This window comes from Rattus norvegicus, chromosome 4 (assembly GCF_036323735.1).
Source record: "Rattus norvegicus strain BN/NHsdMcwi chromosome 4, GRCr8, whole genome shotgun sequence".
Classification (NCBI taxonomy): domain Eukaryota; kingdom Metazoa; phylum Chordata; class Mammalia; order Rodentia; family Muridae; genus Rattus; species Rattus norvegicus.
The window spans coordinates 170,015,362-170,038,607 of record NC_086022.1 but is presented as its reverse complement, the minus strand read 5'-3'; the positions used below and the strand labels follow the sequence as shown (position 1 = coordinate 170,038,607).

General features: G+C 45.6%; 1 long non-coding RNA gene across 2 annotated transcripts; it reads right to left on the bottom strand.

The window, feature by feature from the left end:
* Positions 1-8,265: 8,265 nt before the first annotated feature.
* LOC134486686 (uncharacterized) lies at positions 8,266-11,241 on the bottom strand. Of its 2 annotated transcripts, XR_010066028.1 has the most exons (3): positions 10,529-11,241; positions 10,140-10,236; positions 8,266-9,296 (listed from the first exon to the last, which is right to left on the bottom strand). It is a non-coding gene; the product is annotated as an uncharacterized LOC134486686 (long non-coding RNA). The 2 variants fall into 2 exon arrangements; XR_010066027.1 differs by having other exon boundaries at positions 8,266-10,236.
* Positions 11,242-23,246: the final 12,005 nt, after the last annotated feature.

The following is a 23,246-nucleotide window of genomic DNA, read 5'->3' as shown; positions in this document are numbered from 1 at the left end:
ACACGTATGCATACCCATGCATCTGTAGCCTGCAGGCGTCAGAGGATGTCTTCCGAAAGTCAGTTCTATCATGTGGGTCCCAGGCTTGGCAGCCCTGTATCCACTGAGGCATCTCACTGGCCCACAGTTTTATTCCCTGAACTGATTTTTTTGCTTTGCTTTTTTTGTACCTTCAAACTGTGAGCCAAGATAAACTTCCCTCATCACGTGGCTCTTACCAGGGTGTTTTATCACATAATCCCATAAGTAAAGGACACGATGTGGCTACGCTCTGAACTTTTGGCTTGTCTCACCCCTGAGTCTAAAAACAAAACCTCTTCTGGCATTAGTGAGCAGCAGAGCCATCAACAGATGGTGAGTTACTGAGGGCTGTGCCTCTGTGGGGTGGGCCACCACCAACGCTGTCATAAAAGGCAGGACAGGACCTTCCTTCAGGTTTCTACCCCCTGTCACATGACTAAGGTGGCCTCCTTCCTCTTCCAATGCAGCATTCAAGCCACCATCTTGGAACTGGAGCTGCCATCTCATGCCTTGGTGTCAGCCCAGATCAGCGAGACGATGCGCTCTCTTCCTACAAGCTGTGATAGTCTGCTTCGGCAGCCCAAAGCTTCAAAAACAAACGTTTCCCAATGCTAGCCTTAACTTCTCTGCCAGCCATGGGTCGACATTCTTGCTTGCTTGCTTTTCCTTCCCTTTGGCTTGGTTTTGGGTTTCGTTTTTGTTTCTGTTTTGATACTGCGTCTCCTGTATGCTTCTAACCTGCTCTTTAGATGGCCTACTGCTTTTCACCTCCCAAGTTCCAGGGTTTCAGGCCTGTACCACACACCCTCCTCCTGCACCTTCCCCTAACATGAAAGGCATGTCATCCATAGTCAGCACCAGCACAGGGCTTTACTCATCTCCCGAGTCACAGTCTGACCTTCTTGGTGAAACCTGATCTTCTCCTTCCGGGGTAACTTGAAAGACTCATTTCTACCCCGTGCTCGTCACTCCTCAGTCACACCCAGAGCCTTTACTGTATGATGAGAATATAAGAGAGATCACAATGCAACAATCTCAGGAAGCAGATTAGAGAAAAATGCTTGGTGGGTCAGAGGGTGAGCAGCCTGGAGAAGGACTAACCCAGTGATGTGGATGGCCAGTGAGGGGCTGGGAAGGAGGGAAACGTAGAGATGTGGACAGTGATGGGGGAAGGTGGTCAGAAAAGGCCTCTCTAACTGAAGGAACGCCCATTCAGAGCCTGCCCCACATGTGGCCCATACATATACAGCCACCCAATTAGATAAGATGGATGAAGCTAAGAAGTGCAGGCTGACAGGAACCGGATGTAGATCTCTCCTGAGAGACACAGCCAGAATATGGCAAATACATAGGCGAATGCCAGCAGCAAATCACTGAACTGAGAATGGGACCCCCTTAGAAGGAATCAGAGAAAGGACTGGAAGAGCTTGAAGGGGCTTGAGACCCCATATAAACAACAATGCCAAAATACCCAAAGACTATACATGGACTGACCATGGGCTCCAACCACATAGATAGCAGTGAGTAGCCTAGTAAGTGCACCAGTGGAAGGGGAAGCCCTTGGTCCTGCTAAGACTGAACCCCCAGTGGACGGGATTGTTGGGGGGAGGGCGGTAATGGGGGGAGGATAGGGAGGGGAACACCCATATAGAAGGAGAGAGGGAGGGGTTAGGGGGATGTTGGCCTGGAAACTGAAAAAGGGAATAACAATTGAAATGTAAATAAGAAATACTCAAGTTAATAAAAGAAAGAAACAAACAAAGAAACAAAGAAACAAAGAAAGAAACAAAGAAAGAAAAGGCCTCTCTAGGATGAAAGATGACTCGGGAAAAGGCTTGGGGAAGCACAAATACCCAGGTTTATAGTATCAAAATGTCAAGACCAGAGAGAGAGAGAGAGAGAGAGAGAGAGAGAGAGAGAGAGAGAGAGAGAGAGAGAGAGAGAGAAACCAGAGACTACTTAAGGTATTTGGACTTTATCCCAGCTATGAGAGAAAACCAAAAAGCAACATCTAAACAGAAGAGGGATCTGACCTTATGTAATCTGAGGAGGGGTGCTTCTGTGTGCTCTGTGCATGTGTAGTTAGTCACATGTGTGCAAATGTGGAGGCCAGAGGTTGACTTTGGGTGTCCTCCCCTAACACCCTCCACCTTATTTTTCGAGACAGAGTCTCTCACTGACCCTGAAAGTCATTGAGACTAGCGAGGCAGCAAGCTTCAGGGTCCTCCTGCCTCTGCCTCCCCAGTATTGGTACCATAGGCTCATTCTACCAGGCCTAACTTTTCATGTGGGTGCTGGGGTTCTGGTCTCAAACCCTCACACTTGTGTGGCTTTACCCACAGAGTCCTCTCAGCGTGTGTGTGTGTGTGTGTGTGTTGTGTTTTCCGACATAGCTTATCACTGATGCATAAGGAATGGACTATGGAGGGAGAGGGAGGGAGACTGAGCAAGACAAGCTCAAAGCTCTCATTCCAAGTGAGGTAAAACGCAGCCACCGCTGCTGCATGAATGAGAGTAAGGCAAAGTTCAGGGTGATAAACCAGCCAATCTGAGAGGCACATTGAAGGTCAGCTTGATAGAGCCTGGGAGTGAGTTAGAGACGGAGATGAGGGGAGACAAAACCGAAGGATGACTCAGGAGTTCTGGTATAAGCAGCTAGAGGGATGCTAATGCTGGCGTTCTTTGAATTGGGGACATAGAGGGAGGGTTGGAGCCAGCTGGCGGTTGGGTACAGCGGGGAATTAAGTTTTCTTTTAGACATGCTAAATTTAGGATCCCAACGAGACACTCTGATGGAGACGTCAGGCTGATAGCTATAACAACATGGGTTCCATGAAGAAACTCTGAAATGCTGTCCCATTTAGGAGACATCATTGTAGCGCCAACATATATGCTATGAAAGTGTTCAAATGAAGACAATCTTCATGGATGAGACCGGAGGGAAAAGGAAGGGAAGAGGGAAGGGAAAGGGAGGACAGAAGAGGAAAAGCATCTCAAAACCAGACCCTGGGGGCTCTTAAGCATTCAGAAGTCCTGTCCAGAAAGAAGAACCAGTTAACTTGTAGGGAAAGAAAGCCAGGATACCGAGTAAATCCAAGTGAGTGCAGTGCTGCTCTGGATTGAAATGAAATGTCCCCTGTAGTCTCATGTTTGAACACTTGGTCCCCCGCTAGTGGCTCTGTTCTGGGAAGCTATAGCAGGTTTTACAGCTGACCCCACTTCCTGCTCAGTCTCTGCCTCCAAGCTACACTGTGGCCAGATACCTCCCACTCAAAACACCATGCCCCACCCCCGCCATGGTGAGTTGTATCTGCCTGAACTCTAAGGAGAAATAATCCCTTCCCTATGGAAGTTGTGTCTCATCAGGTGTTTTTCTCACAGCAACAAATAAAGTAACTAACATTTATACTGATGACATAGAACTGGGGAGACAGTGTTTTACATGAGAGGCAGGGTGGGGGTGAGGGAAGGAATGTGCCAATTACAGCAGAACGGCCTTCATAACCCCAGGAACCCACCCCTGGGTTTGGGGCAATTGAGAATGGAGAACAATTTTGGTCAGGAAGTATTCTGAGCCAGACTGAGCAAACTGAACAGTCTGGGGACACGGGGGTGTCTTGAGTAGACTCGGGAGACATGTCACTGAGAATGAGGTTAAGGAAGGGGCTGTGTGACAGTGGAGGTTTGTGTGAAGATGAGAAGACTCTCACAGGCTTCTGTGTTGGTGGTAAGGAACCTTTCATTCCTCTTTGGAGACATGAATTTTACTCCATCGCTGAGGCTAACTGCCAACTCACAATCCTCCTGCCTCAGCTCCAGGGCACTGGGACAAACTGTCAGTTGGGAGGGATAGATGATGCAGATGGGAGAGAAATGATGAAGAAAGGCCCCAAAGAAGAATGGAAGTAAGGCCCTTCAAGGGGGCGTGTTTTCTACCCCGGCAGGAGGGAGGGGAAACGCTCAGACTGTCTTCACCTCCCAAACAGACTTTCTTCTGTTCTGGAGAAGCATTAACTACAAAGGTGATTTTTTTTAAGTATATCACATTTCTAATTTGCTGAGACCTACAGTTACTGAAGCCTCTCCCTGAAGCTTGGAGAGCACTAAAAGCCCATGGCGCGAGCTATTTTTCAAACTATGGAGACAAATGCATTTGATTATCCTGGTTCACCAACTGGGAGAGGGAGCAGATTTAGTGATTCTGTACATAAAACTTTTGACAATTTATGAAAAGATAAGGAAAATTTTGATGCTTGGGTGGTTGCCCCTAGCATCTCTGGATAAACTGACAGTGGAAAAGAATGAGGTCCATGATAAAATTATCCAACTTCTAGCACCTTGGAATATGGTAAAAGACAATAATGAACTCGGAGATAAAACTGACAGGCTTCAGATGCACATAAACAGGGCAAAGGATTCTGAGTGCGCCCTGAAAGAGAATCTTCTCTCCAGCAGCCACCGAGCTCAAATTGTGGAAAATAAAACTGAAACCCTCATTATAAGGTCTCTGAATTACAAAGAGAATTCAAGTGCCAGCCTCAGAGGGTGTCAGCAGGTAAAGTCGGGGCATTATTAACTGGCAAAGAACGGGACCTGTATCTTGGGGAAGGGATATGTGGAAGGACCCTATTAAAGCTGAGAACCTTGAAAGCCCAGATTCCAAGGGTTTACCTCACCTGAGGAAGCAGTCTCTCCACCCTCAGCAGAAGATGTACTCACACACCTAGCCCCTAAAATATGGCCTTTTTCATCTCTGATAGAGAAAGTTAATTCTCCACTGACCGCTAAACCGGCAGTGACCTTTCTCTGAAAGAGATGTGAGGTAAGACAATACTGACATTTCCCAGAGCCCACCATGGTTGTCTCTAGACCTATAACCAGACTAAAGGCAAGCAGGCTCCTAGAAGAGAGGTAGAAAATATAGACCCTGAGGAGGTGCACTTCACTACTAAGGAGCTTGATGAGCCTGCTAATTCATCCAAGCAGAAGTCTGGGAAATGTGTGTGGGGATGGATTTTTTTCTTTTTTTTTCTTTTTTTCAGAGCTGGAGACCAAACCCAGGGCCTTGTGCTTGCTAGGCAAGCGCTCTACCGCTGAGCTAAATCCCCAATCCGGGAATGGATTTTAAGGGAATGGGATGATCCTGGAGAAACTGCAGAATGGGTAGTAGAGGACGGTAGTCACCAGCTAAGGCCACGTGACCAATGGCAGAAATAAGGATTCTAATTAGCATACATGTTAATAATGTGTCTGTACAGATACCTGTGTTTAACTTCCCTTTATTTCTTTAGCATTAATGCAGCATCATTTAAGACATAAGTAGTTAGTCATATTGAAGTTTTGAGAATGTCCCTCAAGGGATATTGCAACCTATTCTAAAATTTATGATGTGTTTATGATTGTATGTGGGATAGCTATATCATATTAGGTATAATTGTGGTCCGACTTATTTTCATTTGGAAATTAAGCACGAGGTAAGGCGATACGATTGTGTGTCAAGTTAACAAGGAGTAGACTTGTGATGGCTTTCTTGGTGCCAACTTGACTACCTCTGGGATTAACTAAAATCCAAAGGCTGAGCATACCTGTGAGAGATTTTTCTTCTTAATTAAATAATTTAAAGAACCACCTTTAATCGAGATCTTCAGAGACAGGATGATCCGCCTTTAATCTGGGCCATACCTTCTGTTGTCAGCCTATAGAAAGGACATGGGAATAGGAAGATGCTTCATGCTCACTCTGATGGCAAGTCCTTTCTTTCACTGGCATTAGGGCCTACTGCTTTAGGATTCCAGTGTATACTGAAGACCAGCGGAGACATTCAGACTCATAGACTGAACAACTACAGGATTGTTGGGCTTTCTGATGATAGACAGCCATTGTTGGAATAACAGGGCCACAGCCCGTAAGTCACTCTAATAAATCTCACATATAATTACATTATGTATGAGTGTGTGTGTGTGTGTGTGTGTGTGTGTGTGTGTGTGTTCTATCAGTTCTATTCCTCTAGAGAACCGAGACTAATACAGGCAAATATGCCAGAGAAGTCAACACAACCAGAATATGCCAGAAACCCACACCTGAGTTGAGGTCGATTGAGAATGGAGAACAATTTTGTTCAGGAAGTGTTCTGAGCCAGAATGAGCAAACTGAACAGCCTGGGGACACGGGGGTGTCTTGAGTAGACTTGGGAGACATTTCACTGATAATGAGGTTAAGGAAGGGGCTGTGTGACAATGGAGGGTTTTGTGAAGATGAGAAGACTCTCAGACCTTTTTTTTTTTTCTTTTTGGAGACAGGATTAAACTGTATTGCTGAAGCTGGCCTCCAAGTCACTATCCCCAGCCCACAGAGTACTGAGATTGCAGGCTGAGGAATAAACTTTAAATTGGGAAGAATAGGGGATGTAGGCAAGAGAGAAAACATGAAGAGCAGAAGAGAGGCTCTTCAGAGGGGAACATTTTCCACCCCAGATGGAGGCATGCAAAAAAATGCATAGCCTGTAAGTTTTATGTCAAGTTCTATGTTAGCTAGAAACAAGCTAGAGTCATTGGATCAGAGACAAGGGAGCTTCAACTAAGAAAATGTCTCCATAAGATCTGTCTGAGAGCATTTTCTTAATTATTGATTGATGGGTGGGGAACCAGTCTATTATGGATAGTGTCTCCCTGGATTGCTGGTCCTGTTTTTTTTTTTTTAAGAAAGCAGGCTAAGCAAGCCATGAGAAGCAAGTCAGTGAGCAGCATCCCTTCATGGCCTCTGCATCAGTGCCTGCCTCCAGGCTCCTGCCCTGCTTGCATTCCTGTCTTGACTTCCTTTGGTGATGAACCATGATAGAGAAGCATAAGCTGAATAAACCCTTTCCTCCCCAAGTTGCTTTGGTCATAGTGTTTCATTCCAGCAATAGTAACCCTGACTAAGACACTCTGTATGATGACATGGGTATAAGCATAGATCTTCTGGCTGGAGACAGAGGGAGTTCTCTGCCACTGGTTTTAATTTCTCACTGAAGAATAACTAGAGGGTCATTATGGCATTCTCTGTTTGTCTAAGCATAACATGACCACCCCAGTACCATTTGGGAGTAGAGATCATCTTAGCCTGGCAATCATGGAAAAATAAAAACAATACAGAGGTAGCTTAACTTGGAGTGAAGGCAACAGAGCTTCAGGAACTTAGAAAGGAAAGGAGAGTCATGAGAGCCTCCCCTGGAGTTGCATCCATCATTCCCTCTTGTCCTTCAGAGTGGTCATGGGAGACATTAGAATATACAAGTAGAAGGTCTGCAGAAATGAGTCCCTTCTATATCAATCACAAATGGATTCCTAAAAGACCTCCCAAACTGGGCAAAGCCCAACCCTACAGTCCCTTAGATATTCATCCCCTGGAAGAATTCCCCTAGACCACAAACCTATCAAAGCTTGATAGCTATTCTTGGTCACCAACTTGGCTACATCTAAATTAACTAAAACCTAAACAAAGAAGGTACATTTTTGTGGGATTTTTGCTTAATTTAAAGTGGGAAGATCTACTTCTAATCTGGATTTTTGAACTAGAAAAATCCTAATCTGGTCCATACCTTCTGCTAAAAGTCTGAATGAGGACAAAGAAGAAGGAAATTTTGCTTTTTGCCTACCTTCTATCACCTTGCTAGCAAATCCTTTCCTTCACTGGCCTTAGAGCCTAATTTTTCAGGATTCCATTGTATACTGAAGACCAACTGAGAAATTCAGTTTCATGGACTGTGAACATCTTGATTCTTGGAACGTCCTCCAGGCAGCCATTGTTAAACTAGCTAGACCACAGACTGTAATTCAGTGTAATAAATTCCCTTTCTCTATATAGAAAAAGACCCATTCTAACAGTCCTGTTACTTTAAATACAATCCTGACTAACACAGAGGCCAGTGTTCTAGTCCCTCACTTGGGCATCCAAAAGCTTCCCCTTCCTAGTCTCACCTTTGCATGATTAGACACCACATATCCCTTCCTCCTTTTTACCTTTTACTAAAGTTCTCACAGCCTGTACATGACCCTATCTAAAGGCTGTGAAAACTCACCTGAAAGTCTTTCTTCAGACTCTTCTGTCTAACTGCCTTCCCTTTTGGTGAAGTTCAAGTCAACTCCCACCTTTCCACCCATTGACTCTTTTCATTAAATTCACTTCTGCCTAGTGTCTAATTTCTTTAAAACACTGTCTTAGTTAAGATCTTATTGCTGTGAACAGACACCATGACCAATGTAAGTTTTATAAGGACAACATTTAATTAGGGCTGGCTTACAGGTTCAGATGTTCAGTTCATCATCGTCAAGGTGGAAGCATGACAGCATCCACTCCCTGGCCACCATAGGCTTGTTTAAACACATGAGTCTTTGGAGGCTATACCTAAACATAGCATAATTAAAAAGTACATTTGGTCCAACTTTCAAAGTCCCCATAGTCTATAGCAGTATCAACAATGTTAAAAGTCCAAAGTTCAAAGTCTCTTCTGAGATCCACCCAATCACTTAACCATAATCCCCAAATTAAGACCGGCAACCAGCTGGGCAAACTTCAAACTCGGTCATCTCCATGTCTGATGTCAAAGCGCTCTTCAGATCTTCAACTCCTTTTTTCATCTTTGTTGACTGTAACAAACTTCTTTCTCCTGAGCTAGTTCTACTCCCTGTTAGCAGCTTTCCTCATCAGATAGCTCTTGGCTCTGGCATCTTTAACATCCAAGGCAGCTTCAATGTTACAGCTTGTTTTAGTGTCTGGGATCCACACATGATCTCCCAAAGGGCTGGCTTCACTTCTCCAGCTCTGTCCTCTGTAGCACTCAGGTTGACCCACTCTACTGCCTTAGCTGTTCTTCGTGATCATCCCATGGTACTGCCATCTCCAATATACTGGGGTCTTCCGTTGCAACTATGTTTCACCAATAGCCTCTCAGAGGCCCTCTTCATGGTGCCAAGCCTCAACTTCTTTGCATGACCCATTCAGTGCTAGGCCATCAATTGTAACTGAGGCTATACATTCATCAATGGCCTTCCATGGCCTCTCACAGTGCCCAGCCTCAACTGCTCTTCATGACCTCTTCATGCCATCAAAACTAGTACCACTTGGGTGACTCTTACATATCACCAAGTACAGCTGCAGCATGAGGTACAACCTTGGCTGTCTCTGGAACACAGCTTCTTTGTGCTCTCAGAAAACACTTCCCAGAAGATTTCACAATGTTGATCTCTTTCTTAGCTCCAGTTAATCAGCATCAATTTCACAGTAGTCTCCTTCTCCTTTTGAATATAAAGTCAGAGACACAAGGCCAAAGCTACTGAGTTCTGATGCTTGCAGGAGCTGGAACATGGCCCCCTTGTTCTATTACATTTCTAACTTCTTCACTACCTAAGCTTGACTGTCCTGGATCTTGCTCTGGAGATTGAGCTTGAATTTAGAGATCTGTATGCCTGTCTCCTGGGATTAAAGGTTTGTACTAAGTTGCCTGGAGCTAACTTTCCCCAAGGTCATTACTCTCTTAATTCAATTTAATATTCTTGAATATATGATTCAGCTCCATTTCACTTCTGGGTGTCCCTTTAATACTCATACCATATATTTTGTATTTTTCCTTTTTCAACTTCCCTTTTTTCATTAAAATGCTCTTCATGAGACTTAACCAGAGAACAAAGTCTATGATGGGTGTTTCTGGGACTCCCTTTGTTAATGTAATTAATCTGAGTCTTTTTACCTTAGCCTCAGGCAAACTCTTCAGACAAGAGCAAAAAGCAGTCACTTTCTTCACCAAAATACCACAAAAGCAACCTTTACAGCACATACCGAAATTCTTTTCCTCTGAAACCTCTTGGGCCAGGCCTGCACAATTCAAATCACGCAGTAACAAAGACTTCTGCATTCCTACTAAGATAGCCCATTAAGCCCCATTTAAAGCATTCCACTACTTTCCAAATCCAAAGTCCCCAAATCCATCTTCTTCCAAACAAAAGCATGGCCAGGCCTGTCACAGCAATACCCCACTCCTGGTACCAACTTCTGTCCTAATTAGGGCCTTATTGCTGTGAACAAACACCATGACCAATGTAAGTTTTATAAAGGAAAACATATAATTAGGGCTGGCTTACAGGTTCAGAGGTTCAGTTCATTATCATCAAGAGCATCGCAGCATCGCAGCATCCAGGCAGGCATGGTGCAAGAGGAGTTGAGTTCTACATCTTCACCCTAAGGAAACCAGAAACAGACTGTGTATCCTCAGGCAACTAGGAGAATCTCCAAGCCCACCCCCACAGTGACACACTTCCTCCAACAAGGCCACACCTTCTAATAGTGCCACTCCCTAGGCCAAGCATATGCAAACCATCACAAACACCCTATGAAAGATTGAAGTTGTCATGTCTTATAAGCATGCCCTTTTGTGTGCAGACACATGCTGTGTCTGTAAAGAAAGGGGGGGGAGGGAGGGAGGGAGAGGCATGTAGAGAAAAGAGGAAGTAGAGTAGTCAAGTGGAGGTACCTTGACCCCGGACAAGTCCCAGCTTCTCTGGTCTCTGCAGGATTCCGGGCCGACACTATGCTCAGCCTCGTCCCCTGCTCCCTCTTCCTGTCTTTCTCTGTGCCTCCGTCCTAGATGTGTATCCAGTAACTGCATCAAATCTTAACCGGCAGCCCCATCTTGGAAAAGGAATGAGAGAAAAGGGACAAAGAGGTGAAAATACAACATTGAAAGATTCATGTTCCAGGGAGCATGTGCCCTTTGCTTCCTGTAGAGCCCATCTGATTGGAGCCTGGCAGAGGCCTGGCTTTCTGGCAGATGCGAAGACCATGGGACACTCATCCCGGTGTATGGGTTGCAACTGAGAAATCACCAGGAGTGATGAGCTTCCTCTGTGCTCTGTGCGTGCAAGAGAGGCATGCTTGCTCCAAGGACCTGGGTTGTCTGGGTGACACGTGCAAAAGAGAGAACGAAGGAGAGAGAGGAACCATCGACCTACTATCCCCGTCTTCTCCTGAGGAAGACAGCCCAGCAGACATCCATCCCCCCTGGATTCACAGGCCCTGTGTAAATTACAACCCTGAATGCCAGGGCAGGACCCTGGACCAGAGCCAGTGGCTGTCCTGGATGCACTGTTTGCTGTGAGCCTAGGGTAGAAGAGGTGAAGCCCTTGGCTTAGCTGCTTACAAAATCTCCTTCCCAACCCTGGCTCCTTACTCCCCTTCGAAAGCACTGCAGAGGCTGCCTCTGATTAATGTTGTGCGCTGATATACACAGGAGCCGGCTCCAGATTCCTGGCAAACCGCCCTGCGCCCTGCGGAGAAGAGGCTCTACCTGCCCAAGGGCGACCTCTGGCGGCCGACAGAGACATTGCGCAGAACTGGGAAAGATTTGTTTTTAAAGAGTGGGGACTGGTGTCTCTAATCCCAACTACCCGGGAGGCTAAGGCTGGAGGACTAGGTTCCAAATCAACTGGGAAAAATTAATGAGACCTCCATCTTAAAGAAGGAAAAAGAGGCTGGGGATGTGGGCTCCTCGTAGAGCATTTACCTGATTTGAGTCCGGCTTCAGGTTTCAATCCCCAATATTAATAATAGTAATGACAATAAATAATAATAATAATAATAATAATAATAATAATATAAGAAAGAATTTTATAAGAAAGAAAGGCGACAGAGTAAGCTATGCAGCCCCAGATGGTGCTGTACAGGAGGCAGAGTCTGAAGGGAAAGCCAATTTTGCTGTCTTACAGTACAAGCAGGAAGGAAACATTCTGTTTGGAAAGGTGGGGGCTGAAGGATGTAATTGCGGAGGGGGAAGGTGGAAATGTGAAAATCTGTTGATAGTCAGAATAGAATCTGTTTAATATAATTCTTTCACAGGATAACATGAAGTTCTCCCTGCTCTGAGCCAGGCCTCCCTCCATCTCCAAGCACCCAGTCCGTATTCTCTTCTCTGATTCCCGAACAGCTGCTTTGGGAGAGGAGTCCACTACTCTACCTGTTTCCTGTACCTGCAGTGATCCTAGGACCCAAGAGTCCAGAGGCATCCTGGACACTCGGTTCATGCTGCTGTTTGACCTTGAACAATTTGCTCAACATCCCTGGAGCGCCTTCCAGAGTTCTGGAATATGGGCTATGAGTAGCAGATGGCTCTGTCACCCCTCACATTCCCATCAGGTCACATAGCCCTCCTCAAACCCACCAGGCATCGTGTGCATGGTGCATGCTTGCTCTGCAAGGAGCCCATTGTCACAAAGTCGATCTGCTTGGGATGGAGCCTGGTGCTTTCAGTCTGTTCTCAGAGACTTTAGATGAACGTCTTTCACCTTGGCGTTAGGTTCTTCTGGTGCTCAAGGCTCTCTCAAAGGAGCTGCCACCAGCGCGGAAATCCCCAGAGACACAACTCCCAAGTCTGTAGTCATAGGAGCATAGCATAACCAAGGGAGACATAATGGACAAGTAAACACTTTCAGGGTGGCTTTTCCCAGGGAGACACAAACAAATGTCTTTTGACCCAAGGTAGGGTACCAACAGTAGACCAAAGGAATGGTCACAGCCACGTCCTTGTAAAACAATGTGTTTATTTCAAGAGCATGGCTGACTGGGCACTTGCTGAAGTATGTGAGTCCAAGGGTTAATGCACGATTATCATGGAGGGAAGCAGATGCCCATGACACTAAGCAGTAGCTGAGAGTTTTACATCCTGATGCATGGGCAGCAAGTAGTAAAAGAGACCTCAGAGCCCACCCCAGAGACACACCTTCTCTGACAAGGCCACCTCGGTTCCAATAAAGCCTCACCTCCTAATCTTTCCCAAACATGTCCACTTCCTGATGACTAAGCATTCCACATATAAGTGCCTATGGGGATGGTTCTCGTTGAAACCACCACAAGGTGATAGCTAGTGTGGTTCTGAATGAAAGTGCGGGTTGTCTGCCAAGACCAGCCTCTGGTAGTGTAGGAAATCAGAGGTGGAAAAACAGATTCAGAACAAAACCCTGACCCACAGGATCAAGAACGGGCCTGGGCGCTCTGAGGCAGTGGGCGGCACCTTCCCTCTAAGTCAACAGAGCCAATAGAGTGATATACCACAGGATATATCTCAGGACAGAGTAAGGAATATTCAAATGGCCTCACTGCTCGAAAGTCTTCTGGGGCACAGAACTGTCTTGTCCCAGAATCCTAATGCGTATCTCATGGAGAGACACCCCCTCTGAGAGTCTAATCTGCCACTAAGTTACCAGAAGCAAGCAGGAGATGAGAACACCGGTCCCCTCTCCTGATTCTCATCCATCCGTCCATTTGCTCACTCTTTTAAATCATCTATCCATCCATTTATATAGTCTTTCATTCACATGTTAGTGGAGGCCAGAGACTGGCAGACTGTCTTCTCATACTGCTCCCTCCCTACCTTGTGTTTTGAAATGGTCTCTCATTGAATCTGGAGTTCTCTGGTACATCTAGCCTGGCCGGACAGCAAGTCCCTGTCTGTCTCCCTAGCACTGGGACTACAGGTGCATAGTAGCACATCTGGCTTTATATGTGACCACTGGGGATGTGAACTCGGGTCCTCCTCATGCTTGCAAAGCAAGCACTTTACCGACTGAACTGTAGTCCTTGTCCCCGTCATCCCAGTCCCCATTAGTAGCACCATTTTATTTAGCAACTACTATGCACTTGGCATGGAGTCTTTGCTACCAAGAGAGCAAGATAATTGTGATTTCTTTTTCTTCTCCCACAGGCAAGATTCTGTTATATATGACTCAGTTGTCAGGAATCTCCTCTACTGTCCTATCCTTTGATGGTCCATAGTTCCTTTGGACACTATGAGAAATGCAGACGCAGGGCCCAGATGTCACAGAGTCCACTACTACAAACTTTTAGACTTTCCATATCCACTTACCTACTTTCTGAAGCCTTGAATGAGAACAGGACACAACAACATACTTTCTCTATAGAATTGGGGACAGATATAACCAGCTTCACCTTAGACCTCTGGAGACTGACATATGAGCTGGTTCCAATGCTACCTCACACCAAGTGCCCACCCTGGGATATTTACTTAGAACATTCCTATATCCCATTTCTCTGCCTTCTGCCCCTCCCTCCCACCCCTGCCTCTGTGGGATTTTCATCAATCTTCTGTTCTCTTTACAGTATTTTCTGAATTATTATTATATGTGTTAATGGTGGCAGAACGCTGTACAATTATCCCCCAATTCATCAGGCTCCTTAACAGGCAAATGCCTTTTTCCCCCAATAAGTTTCACTGGCTGAGGCACCGATCTCGTCCTTGTTGCTACGGAAACCAGAACATTTCTCTGTTTTAATGGTATGTTGAAAGTACTGCGTGTGTACGTGTACACGTATGGTGCCTGCTGGCTTTCTCCACCCTTTCTGCCTTCCCTACCTCCATTGACCTGCCTGGCACTGTCCCGGTATCACATGCTTCCTAATGCCCCCCCCCATCCACAGCCCTGCTTGTCCCTTCGATGCCTCGCACCCTGCCTCCACCTCCCCCACCCTTCCATCTGGTGCTCTCAGCTGCTTGAAAAGAAACACCAGTTGGCTTTGCATGAAATTGAAGAGGGAGAGGGAAATAGAAGGTAATTGCAGAGACAAAAAGGCTTTGACCAGCCAGGTGTTTTCTGCTGGAAGGCCTGTGGCTTCAGCTGGCCACCTTCCTGGAGCAGGGACAACTCAGAGAGGGACAAGAGTAGAGAGTGGGGAGCTCAATGCAGGAGTAAAAGGACAAGGTCTCATATCTGGACAGCACCATCTGCTGCTACTGCTCTTGGGCACTAAGGAAGGCACCTCCCTCCAACTGTTTGTGTTTGGCTCGGAGTTAGGGGGACCATTGGTGGTGGAGAGGGCTCTGTTGAAACTTATTTGTTTATGCATTTATTCAACAAGCACTTCCTGAATGTTCAGTCCACGACAAGTGCTATTCTAAGCACCGAGGGGACACGGACACGGCCCCTGTCTTCAAGATGCATGACCTACTCCAAGTGTCACACAGCCTCTTACCCTCTCTGTGCTATCTTGGTGATTATAGTTTTAGAGACATATAGTCCATTATCATCATGGCAGGAAGCAAGTCACTGAAACAGTGGCTAAGAACTGTATCCTGATCTACAGGCAGTAGGCAGAGAGAAAGCCTGGAAACTTTAAAAGCCCACCACCTCTAGTGACACACTTTCTCCAACAAGGCCATACCTCCCAATTCTTCTAATCCTCCTCATATAGTGTCACTCTCTGATTCAAATATATATGCCTACAAGGAACATTCTTATTCAGACTATCACATTCTACTCTCTGGCTTCCATAGACTTACAGCTGTATCATAATGCAAAGCGTATTTAGTCAAGCTTCCGAAGTCCCCATAGTATTTCATAGTCCCAAATACAAAATCTCTTCTCAGACTCATGGCATTCTCTTAACTCTAACCCCCCTATAAAACAAAAAATAAAGAGCAGATCTCATACTTTCAACATTCCTTGGCACAGAATGCACATTACTATTCCAAAGGGGAGGAAATGAAGCACAATGAGTGTGCTGGGCAGTTTTATGTCAACTTGACACAAGCTAAAGTCACTTGAGAGGAGGAAACCTCAATTAAGAAAATGCCTCTATAAGATTGTGTTGCAGGCAGGTCCGTAAGAGTTTTTCTTTATTACTGATTGTGGGTAATGACATACCTAGGCTGGTGGTCACGGGTTCTATAAGAAAGCAGACTGAACAAGCCACAAGGACCAACCAGTAAGCAGCACCCATCCACAGTCTCTGCATCAGCTTCTGCCTCAAGGTTCCTGCCCAGCATGAGTTCCTGTCCTGACTTCCTTTGATGATGAACAGCTATATGGAAGTATAAGCCAAATAAACCCCTTTCTCCCCACATTGCTTTGGTCATAGTGTTTTGTCACAGCAATCAGAACCTTGACTACAAGAGTCAGAAAATACTGGACCAACAAAAGACAAAAACCATCAGGGCAAACACTAAACTTGCATCTCCATGTCTGATGTCAAAGCACTCATCCAGTCACCTACTCCTTTCAGCCTTGCTGACAGTGACACACTTCTTTTTCATGGGTTGATTCCAGGGACAGTAGCTCTCCTTGGCAGGTATCCCATGGCTCTGGCATCTCCAACATCTTGGGGTCTCAAGCAAAAACATGGCTCTACTTTCAAAGTTTCATGTAATGACCTCACCCTTTCTGATTTTCCATGCATAGCTACCCCTAATGCATGCCTGGCCTCAGTGGCTTTCCTTAGCCTGTGGGTCTATCCTTGATGCTAAAACCAGATCCATGTGGCTGAAGCTGCCATGTTCATCAGTGTTCTGTTGCCGAGTGTTTTCTTCACTCTTTAAGCTTTTCTTTAAATTCATTTTCACAAGTTGGCAACTTAACTAGATTGAGTCTTGCCCTGAGGTCACCTCTCCTTTTATTCCATTTAGTATTGAATAGTCTTTTCCTTATACTTTTTAACTCTTTGAGCACTGGATTTATCTCCATTAAATTTCCTGGTGCCCTTTTCTCCTCAAACTGTACATTTTGCATTTTTCTTTGTTCAACTTGGTCCTTTTCATTATAGATCTATGTAAGAGTGACCACTAATAATCACACAGCAGAGTCAATACTAGGCTGTCTTGAAATCTCCTCTGACAATGCCAAAGACACTTCAATCTGCCTTGAGCAGATTGTTTGTTTGGACAAGGGCAGAAAACAACACAGTCTTAAATTACCACAAGAATGGTCTCTAGGCCACCTAAAATTCTTCTCCTTTGAGAAGTGTGTCTCCTTTAAGCCAGTGTGTCATAATCTATGTTGCTCTCAGCACCATTGCTTTCCACACTTCTCCTGGTATGGCCCACCAAGCCCTCATCAAAGGATACACTGCTTTTCTAGTCAAAACTCCTCATCCTGTCAACCAACAACATAGTCAGGCCTGTCACAGCAATACCTCACTCCTAGTACCAACTTGTCAGAGCTAGTGTTACTATTGCTGTGATGAAACACCATGATCAAAAATAATTTGGAGAGGGAAGGGTATATTGTGCTCACAGTTCGTATGATAGTTCATCATCAAAAGCAGTAAGTGCAGGAACTCACACAAGGCAGGAATTTAGATGCAATGACTTGGATACAAGAACTATGCAGAGGCTATGATGGGGTGCTGCTCACTGGCTTGTTCATCATGGCTTACTCAGCCTGCTTTCTTATAAAACCCAGGATAGTCAGCCCAGGTGTGGTGCCACCCACAGTGAGATGAGCTCTTTCCCATTGATCACTAAAGCTAAACACTTCCCTGCAGTCAGATCTTATGGAGGTCTTTTCTCAGTTTCCTTTCTGCTGACTCTAGCTTATGTCAAATTGACATAAAACTACTCAGTACAGGTTCTTTGGCCCTGGCAGTGAAGTGATTAGCAGACCAAAAAAAGTCCTGTGTGTAAAGCTGCTTCAGAGGGAACCAGATATTACTGGGCAGGGTTGGGCATGGTGGCACATGATTGTAATCTCAGTATCCAGGAGGCAAAACCAAGAAAATCAATACAAGTTTGATCCTACCTGGGATGCATTGAAGACCCAGACAAAGGAAGAGAAGGAGGAATGGGAAGAGGAGGAAGAGAAGGAGGAATGGGAAGGAAGAGAAGGAGGAATGGGAAGGAAGAGAAGGAGGAATGGGAAAAGGAGGAAGAGAAGGAGGACTATAAGGGTACAGGAGGAAGCACTAGAGAGGAACCTTCCGATGCTCGATGTGTTTGAAGGCTGGGAAGAAATATAAGTCAGGAATAAGACTAGAAGCCCTGAGTTTGCCCTAGAGAAACATGGAAGTTGCTTTGGGTCATGTGGTGCCTTCAACTCTCCTCTGCACCCTAAGCAAGCATTCTTAAACTTGGTAGTCTAAAGGATGTGATGCCATGCCTCTCTCATTCTGTGTACTTACACAGAGACAATGCTAGCCTGAAACAAATGTTCAAGAGGAACCAGAAGGACAAAGAAAAGAAGGTGATGAGACAAATGTTCATGGGACTTTCTTTCCTGTGTGTGTCTGTGTGTGTGTGTGTGTGTGTGTGTGTGTGTGTGTGTGTGTGTGTCTGTGTGTCTGTGTCTGTGTCTGTGTCTGTGTCTGTGTCTGTGTCTGTGTCTGTGTCTGTGTCTGTGTCAACACTTCTGCCTTCACTGGGTTTCTCAGGTTAAGAATGAGTTCTTGTGGTGTGTGTGTGTGTGTGTGTGTGTGTGTGTGTGTGTGTGTGTACACTTCTGCCTTCACTGGGTTTCTCAGGTTAAGAATGAGCTCTTGTGTTTTAGGATATTCATTTCTCTCAAGAGCTCATACAGAGGGAGGCTTTTGACCATGTTGATTCATATTCTGAATCCTTTCAAAAATACTAGAATGGATAACTTCTGCAATTAGAAGGGAAATACAAATATACAAAAAATATTTTAATGGACTGGATGAAACTCCAGAAGATAAGTACATATAGGAAAAATGGTGTGTGGTTGTGTGTGTGTGTGAGTATGTGTGTGTGTGTGTACATGTATAAAAAGTCAACTTCATGTGTCTTCCTTAATAGCTCCCCACCTTATCATTTTAAGTCAAGGTCGCCTGCTGAATCTATTCTGCTATTGCCCATTCTGCTTGACTTGCTGGTCAGTGAGCTCCAGGGATCCTCCTATCTCTGCCTCCCTAGCACTGGGCTTAGAGGCCATCATGCCTGGGCCCAGCATTTCTGCGGGCACTGAGGATTAAACTCAGGTCTTCACGCTTGTATATCAAGCACTTCACTGGAAACAACAACAACAAGAGCAACAAAAGAATCTCCCATCTCTGCAGCCCTGAATAAAACATTTTAAAAGGAAATCTAAGGAAGGGAGAAACACGACCTGTTGTGTGTAAGATTCTAGACAAAGCTCTGGCTTTATCTTATCCTGTCTGAGCCTTACAACACCCACAAGAGATAACTTCCCTCTCCCTTGTATCTTTTTACACAGCAGAGAGTTGAAGCTCAGCTGAAAATTTTATCCAAGTTCACAGATGTAATCAGCAATGAGGCCAACAGTCAGCTGTGCATCTGACTTCAAAGCCTCCAGCAGACTCACCGTTCGTCTTACTGAATAGAACCACAGAATGGTTACTTGAGCAACAATGTGGTCGGTTTTGATTAAAAATTTATTTTAGCACTCCTTCCCCGTTTGCTTACTACTCCTGTAATAAACACTGTGCACAAGAGGAACTTGGGGGAGGAATGGGTCTATTTCCACTTACAGGTTAAGTCCATCCTCAAGAGAAGCCAGGAACTGAAGCAGAGGTCATGGAGGGACATTGTTTACTGACTTGCTCCCTGTGGCTTCCTCAGCCTGCTTTCTTATACATACCAGGATCACCTGCCTGTGATGGCACCACCTACAGTGGGCTGGGCCCTCCTCCACCAATCATCACCCAAGAAAATGTTCCCACAGGCCAATCTGGTGGATTCCTTAATTGAGGTTAACCACTTCCCAGGTGACTGGAATTCATGTCAAGTTGACCAAAACTAGCCAACACACCTTCTGATCCCCTAAGCACATAGCTGGCTCTTTACCATTTTATTCTGTCCCCTCGCCATGTAAATCTCCCAAGATTCTACATTTCCTTTCCTCTGCCTCTCCTCATCTGAATTCCAGTTCTATCTATTTATATAGCTCTGAGCCCCGATTATTAAAAAGACATCACTGATACAAGCATATGAGAATCTGTGGACTGTGCTTTTATTTTCTAGGTACTGTCTGCTTCATAAAATGTCTGTTCGGTGAGGGTGAGGACGGTAAAACAAAACAACTTGGTTAACTTCAGGTAGAAGAAGGGGGAGAGATGTGAGGTCCAGTGAGGTTTGTTTAGCATCTTTATTAAGATGTCATTGACATATAATGAACCACATATGTTTAAAATGTATAATGTGACAGGTGCTGACACATATAGGTAGAAAACCGTAAGCTGTCACTGCCCTCGAGACAATAAGCTTATCTGTCATCTTCAAAAGTTCCCTCTGCTTAGGGCAAATGAGGTTTTGAGATCTCGTAAATTGGGTCAGTTCCTAAGCAACATGACTGTGGATAAAGTGGCCTCAGTAACCATGGCCCGGCTCAGTGACATTTTTTGTGAACTAAATGGAGCTTCACAATCAAGTGATTTTTTTTTTTTGAAATCTGTTCACAATTCTGGAAGCAATTGTGTGGGGGAAGGGGGAGAAGCCAGCTATAGAGGTATTTGCCAAAATTCATGTGGGAAAGATATCTCCAGAAAACACAGCAGACCTACCTGAGAGCACCCTCTACACAGCCTTGGTCAGGACCCTATGCCTGCATTTAAAGTGGAGGAAATTATACACTGAAAGGTTTCAGCCCAGCAAAGCTCAACTTCCAGCCCCATGGGCCACATCAATGGGCGTCACAGCAGGTGCCCAAACCACAGAACCAACAGAGCCAAAAGAAGCCTCAATTCAGACATCCACAGGTAAGGCCAGAGGGAGAGGTAGGGAAAGAACACAGTGACAAAGGATCCAAATGGTAGAGTCTCTGCTCCTTGGAGACATGTTCATTCATTTCAGAGTCTCTGATAAAGTTCCCAGGATAGAACTAAGTGTGTGTGTGTGGGGGGGGGTAAAAGAAAGGCTGAATGGGGAGGTTTGATTGACAGGATTTTCTGTACAAACAAGAGGTCTGAATGACAACCAGCAGAAAGAAACTCTACCACTCTAGAATGAGATGGCAAGAACCCACCCGAGACAAAGGCTTCCTCTTATTCGGTGATTCCACACACTGAGGACCTGCTCGTGACAGGTGCCAGGTGCCAGGCGCCATTATGGTTTTATGATGAGGAGTACAGGGTGATGGGGCCATAGAAAAAGGTGGAGGTCAGTGACATCTAATCTGTCAAGAGAAAGAGGACATTCCAGAAGCCATGGCCTTCATGCTTTGTCACATCTACCTGAAGGACTGTGATTCCCAGCTTGCCTATTATGCATTGTACAGCACTAAGTTCAGCCACTCAGCTTCCTTGCCTTCAATAATGGCCTTTTCTAGCCCACTAATAACAAGTCTTGGAACAAGCAATCTTCTCCTGGAGTGAAACGGTTCATAAAACGTATCCGAGGGGGGAATGTCAGCTTGAGACCTGGATGTATGAGCAGCCGCCGTGCTTAATTAGTGGAGAGAAAAGGTTTGCTTGGGAAAAGAATTCTGCTTCAAGTTCTTAATTTTTCAAGATTTGTTTGTTTAGTGTGTGTGGGGGGGGGTGAGAGAGAGAGAGAGAGAGAGAGAGAGAGAGAGAGAGATTACATGTACCACATGGGTTCCTGGTGCCCATGGGGGACAGGAGAAGGTGTTAGATTCTGCTGGAGTTGAAGCGACAGGTAATTAAGAGCCATCTGATATGAATGCTGAGAATGCTACCCCAGACCTCTGCAGGGACAGCAAGTCCTCCTGTCTGTTAGAGTATTCCCCCAGCCCCGAAGCTATGTTTTAATCAAATCACAAAAGCGTGTCTTGAAACACCTCTAGTGGCTACTTTGAGAGGACTTAAGAAAACAGCAGAGGAAATCAGAACCCTTGCAGAACAGGAAGAGAATGAAAGTGGTGGTTAGCTATAGAGAGGAAAAACTCGAGATATAGTGGGCTAAGAGATGCTATCTGGACACTGGAGAACAAAGAGGTTGGTGGGAAAGCAATGAGATGGTGAGTGTAACAGGAAGGAAACCTCGGGCAGAAGCTAGAAGAAAGAAGGAGGCACAAAAAAGGGGGGGTTGCAAGGATGAAAAAGCACCCAGAGCAGCATCTATTGCCCCTAGAACAGGACAGAGCAGGGTGACCACAGGACAGCCCTGGAGCACCAGATCCATGTCCACTTTCACAGCTGGGGAGATGCTGCTGAGAGCCACTTGTGTCATAAAAGGCAAGGTGGATTCTCTCCCCAAGGACCTTCTTCTCTAATTTCCATCTGATGCTCTCATCTCTAAGACCAGGTGGTCGAAAGAGGTCTTTAGTCGTTGGCCCCTTGATCGTGAAGTGTGGTCCCTACTCTAGAAGCTTCTGTTCCATATTCATAGAAATCTCTGGAACAAGAGCCCAATGAGGATGCTTCAAATATGTCCCAGGATAGGAAGCATGCCTGACTTTATCGTGAAATACCTGCCAGCAACTCAAATCGTGAGGCAGCAAATGTTCTCCTTAACAATCTGTTTGGCCTTTTTGATTGAATTCATTATTTCTTTGGCCTGTTCTATTTTCTGTAGAAAATATGAATAGCATTCCCTGAACTATGGTGAAGTTTCACTAAGAATATTTGTACTGTGCATCGAGCCTACCACACCGAAGAGTTCACATCCCGAAGTCAACAGTGTCAAGAAGTGAGTCACACGGCTGTGGTTGAACTAATGTGACCACTGTCGCTCAATAGGAGACACTGTTTATGCCTAATAGGTATTAACTAAGCCGACCAGGTATCACGAGCTCACTCATTTTCAAACAGCAAGTACTCATGGGAAAACTGAAGGTCTTCGTCTCTGTCACTGCCACTCCGCCCCCAAAGGCTAGTAAACACGGAAGATAACATTTAGGTCTCAGAAGAATATAAACAGGTCATGAACCTAAACTCTGGACAGAAGAGAGGAGATATTGATTTTGTTTTTAACCCCTGCTCAGTTCTTTGGTTTCTTCTCTTCCTAAGAATTTTAAAGATATTTGAGAGTGTAGATCAGCGCTTTCCTAGTGTTTGAAGGCCTGGGAGCTTCACTCTCCACCACTGCACAATGATGGTACTGGGTGGTGGTGGTGGTGGATGTGGAAGTGGAGGTGGTGGTGGAGGAGGAGGTGGTGGTGCAGGTGGAGGTGGTGGTGGTGGTGGTGGTGGTGGTGGAGGTGGTGGTGGTGGTGGTTGTGGAGGTGGTGGAGGTGGTGGTGGTGGAGGTGGAGGTGGTGGAGGTGGAGGTGGAGGTGGAGGTGGTGGTGGTGGAGGTGGAGGTGGAGGTGGTGGAGGTGGAGGTGGTGGTGGAGGAGGTGGCGGTGGAGGTGGTGGTGGTGGTGGAGGTGGAGGTGGTGGATGTGGAGGTGGAGATGGAGGTGGTGGTGGTGGTGGTGGTGGTGGTGGTGGTGGTGGTGGTGGTGGAGGTGGTGGTGGTGGAGGTGGAGTTGGTGGTGGTGATAATGATGATGTTGTTGTTGTTGTTGTTGTTGATGATGATGATGATGATGATGATG